This window comes from Acinonyx jubatus, chromosome D4, assembly GCF_027475565.1.
Source record: "Acinonyx jubatus isolate Ajub_Pintada_27869175 chromosome D4, VMU_Ajub_asm_v1.0, whole genome shotgun sequence".
NCBI classification, from domain to species: domain Eukaryota; kingdom Metazoa; phylum Chordata; class Mammalia; order Carnivora; family Felidae; genus Acinonyx; species Acinonyx jubatus.
In genome coordinates, this window is record NC_069391.1 from 67,251,415 (window position 1) to 67,260,850 (window position 9,436).

General features: G+C 40.9%; 1 long non-coding RNA gene across 1 annotated transcript in view; it reads left to right on the top strand.

The window, feature by feature from the left end:
* LOC128312215 (uncharacterized) overlaps positions 1-9,033 on the top strand; it is a 28,710-nt gene extending 19,677 nt beyond the window's left edge. The window contains exon 3 of the long non-coding RNA XR_008291222.1: positions 4,659-9,033. This is a non-coding gene — a long non-coding RNA (uncharacterized LOC128312215). The remainder of the gene's footprint in view (positions 1-4,658) is intronic.
* The last annotated feature ends 403 nt before the right edge of the window (positions 9,034-9,436 follow it).

A 9,436-nucleotide genomic window follows, 5' to 3' on the forward strand; every position in this document is an offset into this window, starting at 1 on the left:
ACGATGCAAAAAAAAAAAAAAAAAGTTTCCCTCTGCTTGTCCAATGTATGTATTTTTCTCACAAAAAGACTTGCTTATAGGCTGCTGTGAATACAAGTTCTTCTACATAAAAGTTCAAAAATAATAGCGAATTTTTGCAGAGACTCTATGGTTGAGTTGGACTTTATGAAAAAAAAAATAGGGGAGATAATGCAAATACAAATTTCAGTAAATATTTGCATAAAAGTGCGAACAGAGTTGAAGCAAAGCATAGACAATTCTATGGGAGATTTGGGTGTCCTATCCATATTTTGCAAAATGTTACTCAGACAGCATCTGATATCTTTGCTATTGACATCAAAGTTAGGAAATTTTTCTTGTATTTCAGGCATTTACATTGTGTGAATTGAGCAATTAAAGGATTTTTGTGATCCTGTTGGTATTTAGTATTCTTCAAATACTCTCATGTTCAAAAAACCTATTGGTTTCTCTTTAACAAATGTAATTGTGAGAATCTCCAGTTTTATTTGAAGCTCCGAAAGCAGATTTTAATTCTGCAGGATAGGTCCTCCAAATTCTTGTTGACTTTTTAAGTAATCTATTGAATGAAGTCGACTTATTTTTTTCTTACAGTCTCCAATATCTCTTTAGCAATAGGATTATGCAAATTGAAAGAAAAGCAAATAGTATTATTGAAGACTCCATGGCTTACAGAAACTCATTGAATGTGTTAAAGAAAGAAATGACAGAAAAATTTATCTCTTTAAGTGTCAAGGCTGTTCTTAAAAAGACAAACTTACTTATGCACAGGAAAAGAAATTCTGACTTGAAATGGATAATTATCACAGCCATGACTTGCCATGACTATCTTTTGAAATAGGTTTTATCCCCTGAAGAATTCAATGATGCTATATGGATGTTACTAAATACTCTTACAGCATGTGTAGTGTTGAAGAAGGGATTAAAAATTGATGACCGTGCTCTTTTTTTGTTTTTGTTTTTGGTCACTGGACACTTAAAATATTGCTGAAAAGATTCAATGTAATTGTGAAGAATTGAAAAGCAAGTTATGCCGGGAAAGATGGCATTATATGTTGCAGGAAATCACATTTGAGGAGAATTTCTTAGAGTTGTTACCTTTCTATAAGTGCATGGTTAGTATCCTGGCCCATAATGTTAATGTTGAGCATGGCTTCTCGTTAATGAATGTTCAGTGGATGAAAGAACAAAGCAAATTGGACGTGACCACCATAGAAGCTAGATCACAGGGACAGAGCCGAAAGCGGCAAGAAATTTTATCAGCAGATTCTGCTGAACAGGTGACTGCTCAGGCAAGCCAAATCATCACAGAAGTACAATTCAAGGAAAAAAGTATGCAATTTAGATCCCCGTCAGCTTTATCAGATAAACGACAAGTAATTTTTAAGTGTAATATATACCAGGCAATACATCTTTTAATCACAATCTACAATGCATGGGCAGCTCAAAATAATTAAAATGTACTTGGGCATTACATGCTTTTATTTGCTTAATCTGACAACTGCAAGGAGGGGTCAGATGGAGGGTGACTCAGGGCTCTCCTAAGCTATCTAACTTACTTAGGAGCCAATCTCTGGTGTAAGCAGAACATCAGATGAAGAGGTAACCCCTAGAAACTAGAGGTAGCCTAGTCCCACAGCAGGAGGAATCTCATCCTTAAAGATGGCCTTACAGCCCCGCCTCACAGCCTAACTCTGGAAAAAGCCAAGTAGACTGTCAATGCACTTGTGGTCAACATTTCTCAACACCTTGCAGGCTTTTCTTAAAGTCACAATTTACATAAAAGTCATTTCTGGCTCTTGCTGACTGAAGACAAAGTTAGCATTGAACTCTGGAAGATGCTTCCCTCAAAGGAGTTTGCTTTGAGCACCAAGGAGGAGTGTGTAATCCATCCACCCAAGGCTCGCCCATCCCCGGGGGCAGTGGAGGACTCTGGGTTGCATTTTTAGTGTTTCTTAAGTAGCCGCAGTACTTCCATTAACATATTTCCTAGTTAGAAGGTAAACTTCATTCATGGAAATGTTCTGTAGGCTTTCCTTTTTTTCTAAAATGCTTCTCCTACTGGTCTCTCAAAAAAATTACATTTTCTGTTCCTGTTTTAATTGTACACCAAGAAGCCTGTTTCTGTGTCCTGGCATGAGCATGGGGTTTAGCCAAATCCTAAAAACATTCTTTTGCCTGCATGTTACCATTAGAGGAAAGGTGAAAAGGAACAGCAAGAATGGCAGCAGGTGGGAGTCACAGCAGAAGTAGGACAGCACTTCCTGTATCAGAGATTCTTCAACAAGGGAAGATGCCTGGTGACACTAACCGGGCGCCTAGAAGGTGCCTTGGAGGCAACTCACCAACCTGAGTTGAGCCTTAAGGAGTGGAAGTGAAATTCATGACACACTGGTATAGGAAGAAAAGAAAGAAAGAAAGAAAGAAAGAAAGAAAGAAAGAAAGAAGAGAGGAAGTCAGGAAGGCAGGGAGGCAGGAAGGAAGGAAGAGAGAGGGGGAGAGAGTAAGAAAAGAAAGAAGGAAAGAAAGAGAGAAAGAAAGAATGAAAGAAAAGAAGGAAGGAAGGAAAGGAGAGGAAAGGAGAGGAGAGGAGAGGAGAGGAGAGGAGAGGGGAGGGGAGGGGTGGGGAGGGGAAGGGAAGGGAAGGGAAGGGAAGGGAAGGGAAGGGAGGGAGAGAGAGAGAGAAAGAAAGGCAGACAGGCAGGCAGTCTTTGGTGGAAAAAGCAGTGGATTGATGCTCTTACAAATTTTTATTATGACTGATCTGAGTTCAAGTGTTTGCCAGAAGAATATCAGCCCCTTCAAATGTGTTTCTTCTTTTGAAAAAGAGGCGTAAGGAAGGGATGCCCTTTTCACAAAATTGTGTGAGGATTAAACGCACAAGGCCCTCAGTAAATGTTATGTGTCTTTCCTTCCATTTACTCATGGCTGTATAAAGTCATTCAATCTATAAACACTTATGGAACACCTACTTTACACCAGCCAATGAAAAACAAAACTGCAAGCTTCAAAATAAAATATGTTGTGTTTATTTGGGGTCTTTGAGATTGCAATCTGTTAGATACACTTTCGACCTAAATGGAAAGCGAGCTCCCAAGAGACAAAGGAGGTTAGAGTTTTTGCAGAGGAACACAGAATTTACATAAGTTGTTTTGAACAAAATGTGATTGGTGCTGGTGTAGCTCCAGTTACACTAAACTCTATGTGATTGGTTGCTGGCCTGTATTTGGATGGAAAGCCTGCTTATGTCCATTTCAACATATAGCCCATGTCCTGGCTTTTGGCAGAGGTCAGCAAAAATGCCAAGAATTTGCGACAGATGATGTGCATGAGCCCCACTTCTTTAATGCCCTCCCAGCTCCATTTAAATAACCCTCTTAGCAATGCTTACTCCATTTTATTTACTCCTTTATCATATGTGATGGCACTCTTCTAGGTACTAGACATACAATGAGGACCAAACTCTACCCCCTCCAAGCAGTAACCCCCAAACCCATGATTGTCACTTTCTGTGGCATTTACAGTGGCAAATGAGACAGGCGTGAATTAGACCTTAGACTTCAGAATATAACTGGGATGCTGGACGTGAAGGGAGATTATGATGCTGTTAGAATATTAGAGGCCTCAGGTAAGCTTTCCCTGAGGAAGTTAAGACCGAGTGCAGATTCACAGGACAAGTAGGAGATAGCTATGCTAACAGGACTAGTGTGTGCAATGTTGGGAGGGAGCCGGGGGGCACCCCAGGAAGGGAAAAAGGCCAGCAAGGATGAAGCAAATTGGAAAGCGTGAAGTGCAGCAGGTGAGCAAATGGGTTGTTCTTATCCGCAAAGCTGAAGTAGCTGATATCGGAACGCTCTGATCAGCCCTCAGATTGAATGCGTACAGCTTCATGCTCCACTACACTGACCCTTTGTGGACTGACTCAGTGCACAGCAATGGATTAGATTTTCTTTAATGGTCACTCAATTCAATTATTCATTGACTAAAGTAACCAGATCATAAACAATTATTTCAGTCTTCTTAATAACACATTAGCTTGATTACAGCAATAATTGCGAAAGATGACCCAGTTAATTTGTTTAGGGGAAAATGGGTTTTCCCATATATGTAGGACTTAATGTAACCTAATACGGTTTGGTTAGAACCTAGTTGGAAATGGAAAGATGTGTTCATGACAAGCTAGTTTAGGTTTTAAAATTATGTCTTTGTTTATGATCTTGCAGTACTGATCTCATATTGACCCGACGTGACCTGATATATTATGCATGGCTTTCAGGGTCCAAGGATATGTCCATATATCTGTCAGAGAACCTTCAGCCGAAGTACTAACCCTGAGTGTTTAACAGAGCAAGATGCTATGTTACAGTGTGAGAAGGCTACGATCGTTTCCAAACTGTCTATCTTCAGAGATAGTTGGATAGATCCAGCCTGAGATTTGGAATCACCCAAACTGGGGTTTTGAATCTAACCTTGGCCGTGAGCTGGGTGACTTTGGACAGATGACTTAAGCTGTATGGCGCCTTAGGTTCCTCATCTGTACAATGGGGATATAATTCCTATTTCTCAAGATTAGATGAGACCAAATACGCAAGAGCAGATATCTAGTAAGTATTTACTGCTCTATCTCCTTCTTTTGTAAGATGAGCCAAGGATCCTGAACATGCATGGTGAGGAAGGAGATGACCCGAAATAAGAGTTCTCCAGGGGAGAGAATGTCAAGTCAGGGACTCAAGGAGAGAGGACAAACTCTGGGCTCAAAGGACTACGTCACCCAACGATGGGGACATCCATAGCGATTGCTATTACACCCATTGGACCTGTCTGCAAAGGGGCTGGCATGCCTGAGAATCAAGGAATAAATCAGGAATATGTGTGGCTGAAAAGACCCAATATGCAAACAGCTGTCCTTTGCTCTGGACAAAAAGCAGGGCTCTGAATGTTGCTGTTTCTTCAGCCCCAAAGACACCAGACTCAGAAGGCCCAAGGAGCACTGATTTGCCAGAAATGGTGTGAAGTTATTCTTGTGCTCAAGAAGTCTACCCAGGGGAACTGGCTGTCCCTACTGCCATCAGCTGAGAAAGAAACAGAACTCACATTCTGAGGAGACCAGTGTCAGTTTTCCAAGATCCTACAGACTCCTCGGGCCGCCAGAGAATTCTGTCGGCGCTCGCTCGGAGCTGGCTGCAATCTCTTGTTAAAATCATGATCCCATTAGCCGTGGAACTATTAATCTTCTTATAGACTGTTAGACAGAAAACCACAGGCAGTGAAATAACAGCTGGTTGGGGGTGACGAAACTTTCAAAGGGCACAGTTGAGGGGCCCGGAGTGAAACCACACACCAAAGCCCAGCCTTTAGGCAACAAACCCGATTACTATCCCCCATAGGCTGGCTGAAACTCGTCCAGAACTGGGAAGATCCACAAGGTGGGTGTGAGAAGCCTGAAATGACCTGTTACTCATGCCACTCACTGCTCAAGCCCTGGAGGAGTCAGCCAAAAACTAAAATCTCTGAGTTCACAAAAATTCTGACCAGCTTACCACACATCTCTCTCCCTTCACTTCCCACACTTATCCTTGTCAGTAACAGCACGGGCACTGGCGAATTGCCTGGCGAAAGGTCTGGGTGCAGGTTGCAGAATTTCTTTTCTATTAGGACTCATATTTGCTCTCAGGGCAATTTTCTCTGTACCTAGCCTGGGCTTTAGCTCTATGCTGGCATAAACAGTTACATTATTTAAGCAGAATTTAGTCCTGTGAGTCCCGGCACTTAAACTGAGGATAACAGTAGCCAATCGGGTCAGCCACAGGGGGATTATAGCTTGAAGGACAGGACCTCTGCCAAATTTCTGAGCTCCCAATGGCTCCCAGTAGTCTCTAGGCCTGGATATGTAAGTTGGATTTGATACAGATGTAAAGTTACTCAGCCTTCTTCCACGAGCCAGGCAGAATATCAATGAGAAAAAGGAAATTCCAATATTCAGCTGCAAACTGTCACACCACGGGGCCGCAGAGTATAGGGGCAAGAGTATTCCTTGAGAAACAGCCGGTAGAGCCTAGCATCTCTGGTGCCCGACAGCATTTTCCTAGGTGCCTGTGAGAGGTATATCATGGTAACGACTCAAGGGTTACCTTATCTATTTTCCAGGGCTTTGCTTTCTCAGATATTTTCCTTTTATGATTTGCCAAAAGAAATCTCCTGCGTGAGGATGTGGAACAAGACTCCTACATTGCCGATAGGGCATGCACTTTGCAAAAAAAGTCTGGTAGTTCCTCAAAAAGTTAAACACAGAGTTATCATATGACCCAGCAATTTCACTCCTAGGTATATACTCAGGGGAACTGAAAGCATGCCTACAAAAAATGTGTATATGAGTGTCCCTAACAACATGACTCATAATAACAACCCGAGTGTCCATCAACGGATAAATGGGTAAAGGAAATGTGCTATATCCATAAAATGGAATATTGTTCAGCCATGAAGAGGGATGAAGTACTGACACATGCTGTGACATGGGTGAAATGTGAAAACATGCTAAAGGATAGAAACTAGACACGAAAGGCTACATACTGTATGACTCTATTTAAATGAAATGTTTAGGTGAAGCAAATACATAGAGGGCAGAAAGTAGAATTGTGGTTGCCTAGAACTGGGGTAAGTGGGGTGGGGAGTGACTGCTAATGGATATAGGGTTTCTTTTTGGGTGAGAAAACTGATCTGGAATTGGTGGTGATGACTGCACGTACTAGAACCCACCAGATTGCATGCTTTAGGATGGTGAATTTTATAGTATGTGAATACTATCTCAATTAAAAAAAAGAAATCTTTGCCAAAATGAAATGACACTCTAGTAGGAATTTATAGCTAAGGGACAGATTCTGAATTTGTACTTGGAGATTCACATGCTTATTTTGACTGTGGATGGACATATTTTGAGCATTTTATGATATCTATAAGAAGTACTGTTTATAAAAGGGTAAAATCATGACTCTCATACAAATGTAAAATAAACCCATATCAGAGGCTTTATTTAATTCATGAATTAATGAAGGAATGAGTAACATTAACAACAGGTTCAAAGGAGAATTCGAAGAATGAAAAATACGTGGGCATAAGGGATAATGGAATGAAACTTCAAATAATTATACAACTGGTCTACCCACAAGGCAATAATCAATTGTGTTCCACAGGACATAATTCATTTCCATTTGTATAGAGAAGAATCATTTGCATTCCTGTCGATTTTCTCCAACTTACAAAAATTGTAAAATAGCTCAAATCAATAAAAGGCAGAGGAAAAACCCCAGAAGAATGCGCTAGAGAGGAGACCCAATAATCAAAACTGTTTGTCCATTTCCAAGGTCATCATTTTTCTTGCCTAAGATATTGTAGGTGCTTTGTTGGTTGAGTGGTGGAATGAATGAATACTATTGTTTTCATTATGAGTATCGTAGATGACATAATAAATGACAGCCATGTCAATCACCATCCATTTGATAAACATATATTTAATAGTTATATGTAGTTGGGGAGAGCTGGGTGGGAGGCACAAATTATATTGAATATGAAAGTGATTAGCCTCTTAATGAGAAACACTGTCAGTGTAAGAGAGAGTTCCAGAGGAAGGAGGGATCTCTGTGGGTTGGAGCAATCTTTGGAAGGAGGTGATACTTGGAGCTGAACCTTCAACACGACAAATATTTGATAATCCATCACTAAAGGCAATAGACTAACCTACATGCTTGGATTCAGGAGACACCCAACCCGGGCTGAATCCCAACTTTGCTATTTGTGTAATCTTGGACAAGTTACATAACCTTCCTACCCCGGGGTTTTCTCATTTCAAAACAAGGCTAATAAATGGAACCTATCTCATGGATTTCTTGTGAGGATTAAGTGAGATAGGAAATGCAGTGTTACAAATGGCACCTTGCACACAGTAAACCCTCAGTAAATGATAGATATGTCCACCAAACTTTCCTGAGGTCCATTCCTTGCCCTGTAATAGTTCAAAGTTCAGGGATGATAGCCATGCATAGGGAAAGGCACTGATTTCTTAATATGTCTATAAAGTGGAGGCCCACCTGACACTTTTATATACAGCATCTCCTCTAATTCTTACAATTAACTTGTGAGTTAAATAGCATCAGACCCTTCTTAGAGGTTAGGAAAAGCAAGCCCACTTTGGGGTGAGAATCAGGGTTTGGCATATATACGCGCCGTCCTTAGAGCAGGCGTATATGTGCATGGTGCTCAGAGAAGGCAGAAGAGAAATCTTTCCCTCTCAGGAGAAATACCATGGCAGGGGGACAGCCTTCTGTGTTAGGAAATGGCTGAACAGAGGCACAAAAGCAAATGGAAAATAGGAAATGGGTTCTAGAAACAATGACAAAGGATACACATGACAAGGACAAGTGGAAAGACTAAAAATACCTTTACATTTGGATGCAAATGCACAAAAAGGGTGGAAGCCTGAGAATGGCACCATCAGAAGGAGCCAGTAGAAAACCTTTAACTCCTTCTCTCCTGGCCATTATCCCTGGGTCAGCCTTGTCAGGCATTTCATGGTAGCATAAGGGTCCTTTTGTTCAAACATAACCCCAAACAGATCAGTTAAAAATGGGCCCGTGATTGAGGCTGAAGCTGGGTGCAGACCTGCAAATTGGGAATGTCTTTGCATACAGTGGTTTGTATAATACTTGCTAAGGGTTATTTGAATCTGATAAGCTCCTTTGTTGCGTATGAAAAAACCATGCATGCCGAGAGTAACAATCTAGTTATCCAAACTGCTGGTATCCAAGATACTGTCTCTCAAGATTAATGTGTTTGCGTTATGAGTTTGCCTCTGAGTGAGAGACAGTGGTCCTAAATAAATTGCATTGAATCGCTGTAACAAACAATAAAAATAAATCAACTTCTTGTGTCAATTCTAGACTGGGGTGATTTCCACTGTGGATAGAGCAAGGCCAGTCTTGGGCGCTAGAATTAAAACAAAGTAATTTTGTGGATCATGAAGAACCATGACAATCCTTCTTGGCTAACAAACTTCCTTGTTGTCCTTCTGGAAGCACTGTCACCCACAATTGTCCTTTTTTATTATTCTTTCCTGCAGATGTTTATTTCACCCAGTGGCTTTCGACCCCACCCAGATGTGTTCACCTAGTCCTGGGGGTGTCCCGCCCGAGGCAGAGACGTTTCAAACATTGGGGTTGGCTCTAATTTAGTGATTAAAAAGTGACCCTGGAGCCACATTGCTCGGGTTCAAATGCCAACTTCTAGATTTACTGTGCACCCTGGCAAGGGGCTTAACCATCTTGTGCTTCTGTTTCTTTATTTGTAAATGAGGATGATATTACAAAGATACTATTTTATTTTATTTTTTATTTATTTAAAAAAATTTTTTTAATGTTTATTTTTG